This window comes from Chroicocephalus ridibundus, chromosome 1 (genome assembly GCF_963924245.1).
Source record: "Chroicocephalus ridibundus chromosome 1, bChrRid1.1, whole genome shotgun sequence".
Lineage (NCBI taxonomy): Eukaryota > Metazoa > Chordata > Aves > Charadriiformes > Laridae > Chroicocephalus > Chroicocephalus ridibundus.
The window spans coordinates 28362177-28376808 of NC_086284.1; positions in this window are offsets into that span (position 1 = coordinate 28362177).

Sequence of the window (14632 nt, forward strand, 5' to 3'; positions counted from 1 at the left end):
CTGGCTAAGCTAAATGCAAAAGTCTCTCTCCCAAAAGAACCCACATCGATTTCAGTAGAACAAAAGCTTTTGGTTAGATTGCTTTCACACAAAAGGATTGGTGGTGCATTGTTCATTTTACTGATGTTAAATGTGCCTTTTATGTTGGAGATCATAAGCGACATGCATTTACAGCCTGACATTTTTAGGGGAAAACAAATTTCCTTTCTGCACACCTGATGGAAATTATAGATGTGGGAGCTGGGCACAAAACAACAATATATAAATCTAGTATTTTATCAACCTATTTCAGACTGTACAATTAGAAAAGTTATCAGTTACATCACAACTCATGATACATACCTGCTGAAGTGTCCCCTTTGGGAAGATCAATATGGCTAACTCATCATAAAAGATGTACGTCATTTAAATCGCACTACACTCCCAGGTCATGAGCTCGGTTATCTGGAAGCAATTGCACTGCATGTGGAACTGATGTTAAACACCAGGGAGTGCTAAGATTTACCCTGCACATTCTCTGAATGAACTAAAAAGGAGATCACTGTGATCATTTTCATGATGTTGATTGTTCTCTTGATCCAGTTTTTTAAAAAGTGGCAAAAAGTGGACTATGGATACATAAGGATTAGGATACCTCAAGCAGTCAGTAGAAAATGCCAGGGAAAATGTATACAGGTAGCTCTTTCTCCTCCATTGCCAGTGACACCTGTCTCAGGGGAGCAGAACCAATGACTCTGTGACACCAGGTTGGACTCATCCCATCTTAGCCTACACCTGAGTTTGTCTTCCTCATGCTTTTTTACAACAAACAGAGAAAACCTGGGAATTTCAGGCACCATTCACTTGCTTTCCTTTAGATACCTACCTTTAAGAAAAGATAAGTCATGCCTTAGTGACGGTTTCCCTCACCAGAGAAACTCAGGTGTAGGCATTTGTGTTTTGCCAGATGAATTCCACCCTGGGGTTTACAGTTTCAAAATCCCTCCTGACCTAAGTTGTCTTTTTTTTGTGAATCAGAGCAGCAATACATTGTGAGTATTTCACGCACAAACAGGAACAGGTTTGGTAGAAGGGTCCCTGAGCTTTCGCCTTCTCACTGTCTCTCAAGACTGCGAGCATGATCCCATGCCACCTGACACAGTGTGGGCTACATAAGCCCCTGTCTCATCCCCACCTTATTCAGATTTCCGCTACATTAGAGCTTTGTGAGTAATAAACTTGCTCAAGAAATGAGACATATGACTTCTGGACCTGTTTCATTTGGAGGAGGCAACACTATATCCAGAGTTGTTTTCTCCTGGGAGAAAAATGTAATTAATACTTTGGGAACTCTTCTCCTTCCTGTTTAAGTTGGGCACACAGCCAGGAGTGTAAGAACATGTAGGTCCATAAGGAGAAAAAATAAAATGGAGAGCTGGAGTTCAGTCTTGGTCTTCAAGTACTCAGTTGGGTAAAAACGCTGATTAGAAAAAAAGCTGATTATACTAATGCAATGATTTGCATCAAGTTCATGACTATCTCCAAAATGAGGTGAGGTTTTGTTTTTCTAATTCATTACCTTAGTCTCCTTTTCTCAAAATTAATCCATATCTATTAACACGGATAAAATTAAGGAAGAAACTCTTGTTGTAAAATTAAGGAAGAAACTGCTGCAGGGAATGATGCTGCTAGCATTCCAGCTAACCAAGGGTTTGGCACTACAGAAACACGGCATAATCAGTGCTTTCAAGAGCTACAGTTCCAATTATAATGCAAAACGTATGATAGTTCCCTTGCCTTTTAACTAGTGCTGCAGGTAGAAAAATAAAACTGCTGTACTGCCTTGGACAATGGGTTTTTCTTCTGTCCCTGTGTAGTTAGTGCAGTCTTATTTTTCTAAATGTGCTTCAATCATCCGCTTTAATTATCTTCTTTAATAACTAAAAATGAATGAATGACAGATTTCAATATATTTTTTTTTTTAATTTTAATCATGCTAGAAGGGCTAAACGAGCTCAGGCAATGATCTAAACTAGTATCCAGTCTCCAGCAGTGAGCAATAGCAGATGCTGATGCACACGAACAGGGCAAGCATGTGATATTGATGGAATACTCTGAAGTCCATAGCTGAGACATTCCAAACCCGCCTGGACGCGTTCCTGTGTAACCTGCTCTAGGTGACCATGCTCTGTCAGGGGGGTTGGACTAGATGATCTCCAGAGGTCCCTTCCAACCCAATGGTTCTATGATTCTATGATTCTATGACAGGTTTCTTGAGCCAAAGATGTTATGTTTGCTTATGACAGAGAATGCAATGGCAGAGTTAAGAAGAACCAGGCCTCTACTCACCTGTAATGGTGAGTTTTTTCTTTGTTCTAAAGAAAAAGGGAAGGGAAAAATCCAACTTGTTATGGTCTTATATTTCATAAGGACTTTGTAAAAACATGTTGCTTCTCTTCCTCCTCTCACCCCCTGGTCCTGGCCCTGCTCTGTGATCTGGGTTCATAAACATAAGAATTCCCAAATTTATTAGGCCAGCAGCCAGCACCACAGACCTTTCACTCACCAGTGAGCAAATACAACTGGGGGCAGTATCCCCTTGTATTTGTGGAGTGACAGCTACCAGCAGTAAGTTGACGTCTTCTATACCAAGCTGAAGTATGGCTGCCTGGGCCACCGCAGGCAGCTGCTGAAGAGAGGAACAGTGTCCCTCTACTACCTGAGGTTACCCTTCAGAGCTCAGAGACACTGAGATGCTTATGGGCACACACTGTCTGCCCCACTTTTTCTCAGTTCTGACCACTTTTAGACTCAGGATTTTTCAGGATTTTTCTTCAGCTCCAAATAGTCAACTCACCAAATCAGTCCTGTTCTCACTCACACAGGTTTTTTATGTCTGCCAACTTGACCAGACAGCCTGAATTTTCTCCTGCAAACACCAAACCCAGTCTCCATACTAGCCAGGCAGTCTCACTCACAGACCAATGGTCTTCTCCTCCTAGGGATGGCAAGTCTCAAGTTTCAATGTCTGCCCAGGTGCCTCCTCCCCAGCTATGCATCCCTCCCTGCTACAAACACGATGCTTGGCCCCTCTGCATATGAAACAGGCATTTTCCTTCCCTATGCTTCCCTGATCTAGGATAGGAAACTGGGTGCAGAGAAGAAAACGTGCTCCTTTCTCCCAGTACAGCCATGACAAAGATTATGAACTGGACACAGATTTTCTTCAGGGTGGCAAGGACATTGCTGCTTCTGAGGTTATATTTCAAGTTGTGGCTCCAAAATATGGGGTTGCTGAAACAACTGTGAGAATTTTATTTTACAGCTTTAACTGAAATTGTCTGCAAAACGCAGGCTGATGTGGGCAGCCAGCTTGGAGAGCTTTGGACTGGTGGTTAACAAAATTCCAGTCAATTTGAAAACACAGAAAAATAATGTGAAGTACTGAAATGCATTAACAATTTGAGCCCCTCGGATCCACTCATTGCTACCTACCCACGGCACCTTTCACATTTCTCTCTCTTCTGTAGCCAGGTGCTGCATTCACGGGTCTAAATTTACATTCTTTGTGCATTACGGTGCCAGAGGTCCTCACCGCTGAGACAGCTATGAGCTCATTTTATTGTAACAAATGCTGTTGACTGAGTCTGTTAAATGTATGTATCTCTCATACATGTGAAAGTGTCATTCAAACTAAATGTTCCCATGTGAGAGGGTTCAAGGGGTTTATAATATTTGTAATGTCACTGGTATTATCTTTAATCTAATTTGCAACTTTTCTGCTTATCAAGTTTTATTTGTTGTAGAGTCATACACAGAAACAAGAGAAACCTTTTGCAGGCAATAAATAGGGACTTGAAACAGTTTCCAGAAGAGTCTGGTTATTGGGCTCCACCCAGGCAGTCCAGTTATGATTTCTTTTAATTTTCAAATTTTTACAAGAAAGAAAAGGATCTTTCCTCTCTTGGAGGTAGTTTTGAAATTACCCTTCTAAAAATTCACTTTTAAGCACAAACTTCTCCAGGAGCTTTCTGAAGCTCAACTGCTCTCTCCTCTGCTGAGAGGCAGCCTATTTCAAAACTGAACAAACAGACAAACACAAAATTCTTTGAAAGCAAAGACTTTGGAACCCATTTCAGTTCCACTAACAGTAAAGACACCAGCATTTCAGTTGCTGGTGCAAAGGATCTTAGAGGTAAATCCACCTGTTTACTATACAGATAATACTGCAGCAAAAGCTGCCAGCAGGAACCTGTCTGAACAAATAGGTACAGAACTAGGAGAACATATGAAAGTAAATGTAGGTATAAGAAAAATATTCTGATTACCAGTAGAGTATAAGGATTTCAGAGGTGATGGAAGTGCTAGCTACATGCAAGAGATACTGGTTACGTACAAGTGGGGAAAACAGCCATGGCCAGAGCTGCTGCACGCACTTGGCAACCTCCTTTCCTGACACCTGCCATCTCCACTCTCTGGTACCCATCCATCCATCCATCCATCCACCCATCCATCCATATATGTCAGTCCTTTCCCTCAGGGTCTCCACTGCCTGCTCCACAGGAGGATGGTGCGAGGAAGGAAAAACTGTGATCACGGCCTTTGCAGCCGGTCCCTGTGGCAGCAGCAGCAGGAGTGTGTTTATTTGCTCCCAGCTGATGCTGCTGCGCAGAGCTCTTCTCTCCTCCATTGCTCCTTGCTTAGGCCTTCCTTCCATCTGCGTTACAATTTATCGGCTGGTGCTAATTATACCGCCCTGCTAGGAGTGGCCTGAATCCCTCTGCGTTTTCCAAGATCTGGCTCTCTGCAGCGATGCTACCCTTGTAAGTAACATGATCTATAAATGTGTGATGCCTGTTGGTCCCATCTCCCATTGCAACAGATGTTTTAGGGCCTTACTTTGAAATAACTCATGGTCCATGGCCGGCCAGACGGCATCGGTGCAAAGGCAGACAGGAGGCACAGAGACCACTGGGTCAGATCTTGCCTGTTCACACTGCAATGAGGGTCCTCCGGGGCGTGTGCGTGCTCCCGCGTTGCTGTGTCTAACGTGCAAGATATGCTGACAGGTTTTTTCCCCTGGCAGACCCTATGTTTCATAGTAAACCTTGTACAAGTGCTTCTGTCAATGTAAACTGTATGTGAATTTGACACACAGCACGTTCTAAAAAAGCAGTTCAGAGCCTATGAAGTGTTTTTGACACACAGGGAGAACAAGAACTTGAGGCGCATAAATGCGGAGACGTGAGCTGCCTGTCCCAGGAGCTGGAGGTGGTTAGAGGTGGAAAGGTGTAATGGCCCTTTACAAACAATGTAGGAATCCCCCACAGCAGCTGTGATCAGTTTTCACGCTCTTAAAAAAGAGCCTATAATTTCTGAAAGAGAGGAGTGGCCGTAATTTGCAGTTCAGCGGGGAACTCTTAGGCGCTCTGGTGTTCTGCGGCAGCGGTTAATGAGAAGTCGGAATAGGAAGTTACCACTGCGATGAATCTCTGTTATTGGGAGAAGTAAACCGACAAACGGAAGAGATGCTTATGAGAGAAACAGGGAGGCACAGAGATCTGTTCAACTGCTTAGCGGGTGCTATCACAGATTTAACTAAACAGATAAAGCTGGTTAAATCAGAGCGCTAAATTTCAGCACAGATCTTAAAGGGTGAGACATTCTCCCAACTGCTGGGTGCTGCGGCCGGTGGCACATTGCATCTCGGGCCAGCAGCTCCTTGCTGTCCCAAGTGACCGCTTTAGTGTGACGAGCTGCAGCAGCTTCACCAGAAAGGAAGCTTGGGGTGTGCACCTACACACTGTGAATTATGTTTGAAACCAGGGACACTCTCAACATGTCTACATCCAGATGCAAAGTCCATTTTGCTTTCAGGGCTTGTTTTTTCTCCCCTGCTGTCTTCTGACCTCCATCTTGATTAAAATTCTGCACTGAAGGTGGACAGTCGCACAGCGCAGGGATAACAACAGAGGAGCCTTAAATGTTGAGAAAACAAGCCGAACAAAAAGATTGCAACGATCCACTGCAGGACAGCTTTTCAGTTCTGAGCTCTGAAGAAGGTGTAACTAGATCTCAGAATAGTGGATTGGAAGCTTTGATCATGTGCCAGAAAGGCAGTGGATTTATTACGAATTGCCACTGTAATGAAGCATGCCTCTACTACCTAATGAAGCTCCCTGAGCTACCGGAGGTATTTGCAATAAGTCCGCACAGTGATTGTTATCCCAGCTTTGTGCCTGAGACAATCTTTGACTCTTGGGAAGACTGATCAGCCGAGGGAAACACCACCCGCTGACCCTCTCTGCCTCACAACTAGAAAATCAGGGTTTTGTACCCCATTTCCCAGTATTTCCCAGTACTTCTGATTCTGGTACTATCACAGGCAAAGTGAGTTCGGGTCTCCCTGGATGTGGCAGAGCTGTCACAACTTCAGAAAATTTGGAAGAGAAGGGCTCAGCACTCCTGCAAAGCCTGATCTTACTGAAGTAACTGTCAAGTGGTAACTGCTGCAGCTGCAGAGCAGGTCATACTTCGTTATTATACTCCAGAAGTTCAGGGGCTATAACATTCAGAAATAATTCTGAACACTACATTAGTCTTACAGCCAGAAAAGCATTAACTTTACCTTTGTTGAAACCAAGAAGGTTTTAGTGAACTTCAGTGGAGGCAGGATTTACCTTGTGATATATAAAGGCTCTCAGGTTAGAAACGGATTTCAGGTCCTTACAAATGTCAGCATGCTTGTTTTCAAGTGACCCTGAAGCAGGCTACACTGTTCTTGCAGCATGATAAACTGACTTGGAGTAGGATTAAGCACACCCTGTCCCATGTTTTTCAGCTCCATAGCCCATTGAGTGTGGGTTTAAAGCCATATTAGATGTGTGCTGACACCGTTCACGTCTCAGAGGGTTCTTAGCTCGGGTTGTGACATTGTCCGTCTGGCATTTCTGGAGACAATTTCATGTGAGCGCTGCGGTTAAAGTTTAATCCTGAGCCAATTTACTGCATCCAACTCCCTGTAATCTCCATCAAGCCCTTCCATCCATCTGCAACGACAATATCAGGCAGACAAGAAAGACTCATGTTGTCTCCTGGAAGGGCCCTGGCACAGCTGTCTGCAGAGCGGTGGGGGGTTGTAGGCAGAATTCAAACTGGGCTGAATTCAGGCTACTGGAAAAGATACGGTGGATATACAGTGCTGGGCTTCTGATATCCTCAGCTTCAAACCTCTCTAAGGAAGCATCTGGTATGGGATGGACAAACGCAGTCCAAAAAATGAAAGCTGTGGATATCTTCCAATACCGGACCACAGTGGATTCAGCCCAGCCTGTGATTGCATACATCCCCCCTATATAAAAAAAGACCTTGGCCCGTGACAAGATGCCAACTGTGTTTGGCAGCTGTTGAGGTGTCCTGCGTACTACATGAAGTATGCTGCAGGTGAGTCTGAAGTCCCTGTTGGGCTTGGACCTGCAGGTAACTGAAGGGGCAGCCTTACTGACTGTGGAACAAAAGGTAGCCCAGGTGTGAAGAGACTGATGTATACTTTCATATATTTCTGAGTCATCAGCCTTTGCTGGGTTTTTTCGGTCTGCTTTGATACATGAGACAGTTCAATATTCTGCCAGGAAAGTAATTGGACTTTTATGAAATTTATAGGTGTAAGCAAAATTTAGATGATACATGTGCCACTTTAGAAGGATTTCAGAAAGGGATGCTTCTGCGCAATTGCCATTGCACATTTCAGACCACCTTGAGCTTCTGGGACCCTAAAAAATGTACAGCCCTCTGGAAAAAAACATATGCAAAAGCCATTACAACAATGTTTTCCAAGGGAAATTTTAGAAGTGCTGTTAATCTTCTGTTTGAAACAGTTTCTTTATCCAGGATTTTATTTTATTATTGGTATCCAGCTTTAAAAATCTGAAGCAGAAGCAGAGGGATTCAGTCTCTTTCAGATTGTCATCAGTAAAGAACTTTCATCCAGAGTTTTCAGATATGGAGGAATACTTATATATCGTTATTGCGATTTTCTGATGATACTTCACTTTAGAAACCCAGGAGTATTTCAAACCTCATCAGTTCATCCAAAACTCTGGTAGGTGGATTTTAATTAGCTCAAATCCTTGAATGGTGTAAATCAGAATAACGGCTGTCATTCCTAGTTTTCACTTTGGTCTTATTTTTCTTTGAGGATTTGAATACATTGAAATTAAGCCCTCTGCTGTAGTGTTTCAGTTACACTTTAAATGTCTTTTGAATAGTTCATCCAGTTATATGCAGTCTCTTATTTAACTAAACAACAGTAACATTTTTCTTTAAATGTGCTATACCTATATGAAGTGCTTAAAATCTTTAACAGGTTTGAAACTGCTGGGTACTAAATGTGGAAAGAAGTGGCCAAATAGCAACATTGATGGCGCTGCCTGGGCTGACTGCAAACCTATGAAATTGGCCCCTTTGGAAGACTTTTTACAAGGTTTCCCAATTCATGGATCCCACACAGTTTAGAATAGAATAGAATAGAATAGAATAGAATAGAATAGAATAGAATAGAATAGAATAGAATAGAATAGAATAGAATAGAATAGAATAGAATAGAATATTTCAGTTGGAAGAGACCTACAATGTCCATCTAGTCCAATTGCCTGACCACTTCAGGACTCAGCAAAAGTCAGAGCAAATTATTAAGGGCATTGGCCAAATGCCTCTTAAACACTGACAGGCTTGGGGCATTGACCACCTCTCCAGGAAGGGTGTTTCAGTGTTTCATCACCCTCCTGGTAAAAAAATGCTTCCTAATGTCCAGTCTAAACCTCCCCTGGTGCAGCTTTGAATCATTCCCACACATCCTATTGCTGGATATCCAGGAGAAGAGATCAGCACCTCCCTCTCCACTTCCCCTCCTCAGGAAGCTGCAGAGAGCAATGAGAACACCCCTCAGTCTCCTTTTCTCCAAACTAGGCAAACCCGGAGTCCTTACCTGCTGCTCATACGACATCCCTTCCAGCCCTTTCACCAGCTTTGTTGCCCTCCTCTGGATGCATTCGAGTACCTTCACATCCTTCTGAAATTTTGGGGCCAGAACAGCACACAGTACTCAAGGTGAGGCCTCAGCAATGCTGAGCACAGCAGGATAATCTCCTTTATTGACCAGCTAGTTACGCTGTGCTTAGAATCATAGAATCATGTAGGTTGGAAAAGACCTTTAAGACCATTGAGTCCAATTGTAAACCTAACACTGCCAAGTCCACAACTAAACCGTGTCCTTAAGCACCACGTCTACACGTTTGATGCACTCCAGGATGTGGTTTGCCCTCTTGGCTGCCAGGACACACTGCTGACTCCTATTGATCCTGCTGTTGACCAGCACCCCCAGATCCCTTTCTGCAGGGCTGCTCTCCAGCCACTCTTCTCCCAATTTATACTTGTGCCTGGCGTTACTCCATCACAGGTGCAGAATCTGGCATTTAGTTGGTGTCAATGGGAAATGCATACTTTGCTGAATCGCTGTAGAAAGATAGCAACTATGTTGGACACATAGTAGAATGGTTTCTAGACAGCTTAGGGTTTATCTCACCTTATATTTTGGTTGTCTCCAATGTAAATCAATATATCTGGGCTGGTCACCGTACACTGTCTTTTTAATCAATGACATAAGCCTTTCTATGATGGGTAATTCATCTCACCCATTTTATAAATGTAGATAAGAGTGAAAAGAAACATTTTCCAAAAGTGCTCATTCATCCCATTAATGACAAAGGTATAGATCAATATTTGGGTGTATAAATACCACCTTTTGTTTGATGGAAGGCTTCAGTACTAATGGCATATTAGGTGCCTAGTGGGGCTAGGCAGGTATTTCTGGATTGCTCTCCAGAATTTAGGTGCCTTGTGTTCATGTACTTTTCATTTCAGGCACCTAAGGATTACCTAGATCTTGTCCTCTCACTTCATTTGGTCGTACAGCCACAGGAGAGGCATATAACAAGAAAAAGCTTTGGAAACGGTCTGGTTCCTAGCCTGTTCCACAGCAGTACATCTATGCATTTAGGACAATGGCCAAGCCACAGCTTATCCCATACGCAAAAATGTACGTTAAGCCTCTTAAAAACTTTAGCCTACCTAATCCGTCTGTTTCCATTCGTAAATCTGTAATGTTTCCCCTGGGGCACCTAACTGCACGTGTCATTCCCAACCTTTTAGGCGTCAGGGATGTTAAGCATTCATTGTCACTGCCATACATGCCTGGCCTATCTTCTACGAGACATCATCCAGATTTAGTCATCTTTGCCTTCCGTAGCTACTAGTGAGCGTGAAACATCTCTTTGTAGGAATATCTATGACTTATTTGGTCTCCTGGGTAAATCTAAAAGACCCATTGTGTGAAACAATGCACCTAGATGTTGGACTGATATTATAGTTCTCCTGAATATATGTACGATGCAGAAAAAATGTCTGGGGCTCAGGAATTAACTGAGATGCATAAAATAGGGAGTATTTACCCCCAGCACTCTCAGTAGTATGTGGTGATAGAAAGGCACCTCAAAAGGGCATTTCAACTCTAACATGGGTAGAACTGCTCTTTGCATGTACTTCTCTCTTTCTGCCTGCATTTTACAGAGCTGACAAAAAAAAAAGAAAAAGAAAAAGAAAAAAAGAAAAAGAAAAAGAAAAAAGAAAAAGAAAAAGAAAAAGAAAAAGAAAAAGAAAAAGAAAAAGAAAAAGAAAAAGAAAAAGAAAAAGAAAAAGAAAAAGAAAAAGAAAAAGAAAAAAGTGTCCCCTTTGAGCTAGGAAAGAATCTAGGACTTATCCAATATTAATGGTAAGACAGTGATCAGTCTGAAACCTCTGTGTCCTGGGATAAATAAATTCCTATCTCTTGAAGCTGACAGCATCATACTATAAAAAGTACATCAAATAAATTCAGAGCTGTCCTAATCTCACAGATAAATAATTGAACATTGGAATATCTTGGCTCTAAGTATATTTAAATACTAAAATCTAGGTTTAAACACAAACATTCAAATCAATGTTAACCCTGCTTCCTCCCCTGCACTCCCCTCCTTGCCCAAGCTCTACCAGCAGTTTGAAGCCTCTGGTTTGGAGAGAGAGAGAGAGAAAGAATGAATCCTGTGGAATGTATTCTGTGGGAAAAAATATCAGATGCAAATAGAAAAGAGTTTCAATATGTATATTCCAGAGCACTAGCATTCAACTGGCTGAGAAATCTGCTAGTGAAATACCAACCTTTTGATAGGATTTAATTTTTTCTTTGGTTCAGCAGATTCCTTTTTCATTACTATAAGAAATATTGTGGAGCATGCAAAGCTCTGGGTAAAGTACACTGACAGCTTCAGCTGAAAAAAAACACCATTCATGAGTATGATACACAGGATGAAGGGAAAGGTCTTTTGCTACAATAATTATTACCCTCGGCCCTCACTTGTTTGTCTTCCAGGAGGTGAACCTGATACATGGTAAGGTTTACAGCAAGAAATCTATTGACTTTGAAGTGCTGGAACGTTGCTATTGAAGAACAGAAGAAAACAAAACAAAGCAAAGCAAAGAAAGCTTACTCTGTTGACACTAAAGGCAAGCACAATCGAAATCACAAAACTCCAGCAGCTGTCTGCTGTTTCAGGATGTGTTTCCTGCATTATGCCCGTAACGTTTTGCAGGAAATACATTTCAACATCCTCAAAGATTAAACTTTAATATCACACCCAAGAATGAAATTGTGAAGGCTTTGAGCTAAAGTGGAAGAATTGAATCTTAAAAGGAAAAAATTTGTCTGTGATTAAAAACAAGTGAGCAAGCTCTAAAAGGCAGGAACTGAATTCATTTTCTCCTTGCAATTTCTGTACTGCCTGTGCAATGCACAAGGTTTTACCTCAGCAGGTACATAAAGTGAGATTAAAGGGAAGATACATATTAATTAAGAGGTTTTACCTTAATATCCATTTCCAAGAGCAGCTCAGTAGAGCAGTACAAAGAGTGGTAAGCCACGATGCAATTAGAGACATAATCATTGGAGTGGCAGCTGCTGAGACATAAGGTACATGAGATCTCGCATGTACCTTTCTGTGAGGTCTGGAGGAGTAACCAGGGCTCTGAGAGAAGGTTCTGCACAGTCACCTAACCACAAAAATAAGCTCTTTAGTTTGGTAAAAACAAAAGAGCATCAATCACAGATGTTTTTGCAGATGTCTCCAATAATGTCAGCTTTGCGATTTTATCGCACGAGCAGAAAATTAGCTATGGTATTGATACAAAAATGAGGTATTTGTGCTCTAGTGGCGTACAATAAAAAAAAATCTCCTTCTTCCTATCTTTTGTGATGTTCATAAACTGGTGATTTAGAGCTTCTATTTAAAGACACGCAGCAGCTCCAGTGAAGGCATGAGCATAACCTGAGGGACTTTGTCTTCCTTTCCTCCCTAATTGGGTTTTGTTTTGGTTTTTTGCCCCAGTCCAAAATTAGATTGTTAAGTCTTCAAAGCAGGGACCCTGAACTCAATTATCCTCTCATTTTCTTCAGTCAAAGTCACTGGAGTTTTGCTAACAGTAAACTTGCGGAAGTGGGTGAAGAATGAGCCTTGTCCTATTATATGTCCACGTAGGAATTCAAATTATACGGGTGTGTGACGCAGTCACCTGAGAAAGTTCACTGCATACGATGTGGATTCCTCCATCTTCCCCATTGTCATTTCTTTCATAATGACATGACTACAAAAATGCTGCTGCTGGCTATTCTTGCACCAGTACAGAGAAGCGCTTCCTTAGCTCTGCTAAGTTTGCCTCCACTTCCTAAGCTGCAATTGTAGTATGACATATTGCTTTGCTATGGTCAGTTGTAATTTTGCCAAAGGTATTTCTCATTCCAAACATGCCGGCCTCCTCCCTATCCTACGACTACAGAAGGACTTAGGTCCTCAAGTTCATAATTCAGATTTTTTAAAAAACTCATGCTTAAAATCGTCCTCCTAGGAGGATCAGACTGACCCGTGTGGAGACTTGAAAGAGACTTGAAAGAGACTTACAACTACTTGAAAGGACATTGCAGAGAGGTTGGTGCTGGTCTCTTCTCACAGGTAATTAGCGATAGAACAAGAGGGAATGGGTTCAAGCTGCAGCAGGGTAGGTTTAGGCTGGACATTAGGAAAAAATTCTTCACAGAAAGAGTGGTCAGACACTGGAACAGGCTGCCCAGGAAGGTGGTGGAGTCACCATCCCTGGATGTGTTTAAGACTCGTTTAGATGTGGTGTTAGGGGGTATGGTGTAAGGGAGAACTTTGTCGAGTGGCGTTGATGGTTGGACTTGATGATCCCAAAGGTCTTTTCCAACCTAAATGATTCTATGATTCTATAATTCTATGAGACTTCAAGGCTAGAAAACCCAAGCAGAGGGACCACCTGTGTTGAGAAGGGCTTAGCCTGCAGCCCTCCTTTCTGCATTTCTTTCTTGTTAGTTTACAGCTGCTCCTATGTCTAAGTCCTTGTGCTGATGCTTGTGGCTCTTCCTCTTTAGCATGTACTGTGCACTTTAGCATTCCCTGTGCACTATGTGGAGGACTAGCCACCTTGCATACCTTTCTGTATGCAGCCACAGCTGTTATTGTGATTTGTAAAGCCTTCTCAGTCCCCAAGGGTGGTGCTAGGAATTAGGGAGAGTATTCGCCTTTGATGAGGATAAAAATCATAAGATTAAAAAAATGGCAGCAGAAACCTCTGTCCAAGCCATTTTCAGGACAATGTGACAATGAGCGTATTGGCCATGATGGAATTGGCAAGAGAAGTGAGTATCAAAGCTGCTCCTGAAAATCTGAGAAAAAAACAACTATTTCACTAAGTCAAAAGGCATACAGAGGTATGGAACACTTATTTAGCTTGGTTTACCTTTTCTTTTTGTAAAATTTCCTTTAATTACATGTACATGTATAGAGGTACGCAGTTATTGATTCATAAACAAACTCCTGACTGATCCCTAAATATCACTCAATCGTTCTGATGTTCTGTTCGTAAATCGTATAGGTTACCTTTATAATTACCTTTACAGTTACCTTTTATTACCTTTATAATTTATTAGCCACTTCGTACATTGGACCTTAACGTAATATGTGATGTAATGCTTTATAATGAGTTCATTTCTTTAAAAGGTGCTGCAGTATTTTAAATAGAAGTTGTTTTCATATAATTCTTAAAATAAGAACTATTTCTGTCTAACAATAATAACCATGTACAAACACTGTCAGCCTGAAACACAGTGAATCAAAAATAGTTAAAATGAAATTTTACCTCTACCTGACAGCCCTCCTTCCATTTTTATGGATTTTATTGTTGCAATAAAATTTGAGAGGGAGAGAGGAATTGATTGATTTTCCTTGTTCCACCTATTAACTCTACACAGAACTTTGAAGGATATATTGACAGGGGAAATAATTAAACCAAAAATGCTCTTAATAACATGAAGAAAATAAGCTGGATATAATATTTTGAGTCCCCTTCAGTCACAGCAAATCATAATGATAAAATTGGAACACTTTCAAAGAGGACTGTTTTGGCTTGTTTACTTTTATTGGGCTGGAAATGTCCCTTTAACATTCTAATCTAAACTGAATTATGCACATTCTCTCATGTCTTGGAAGAA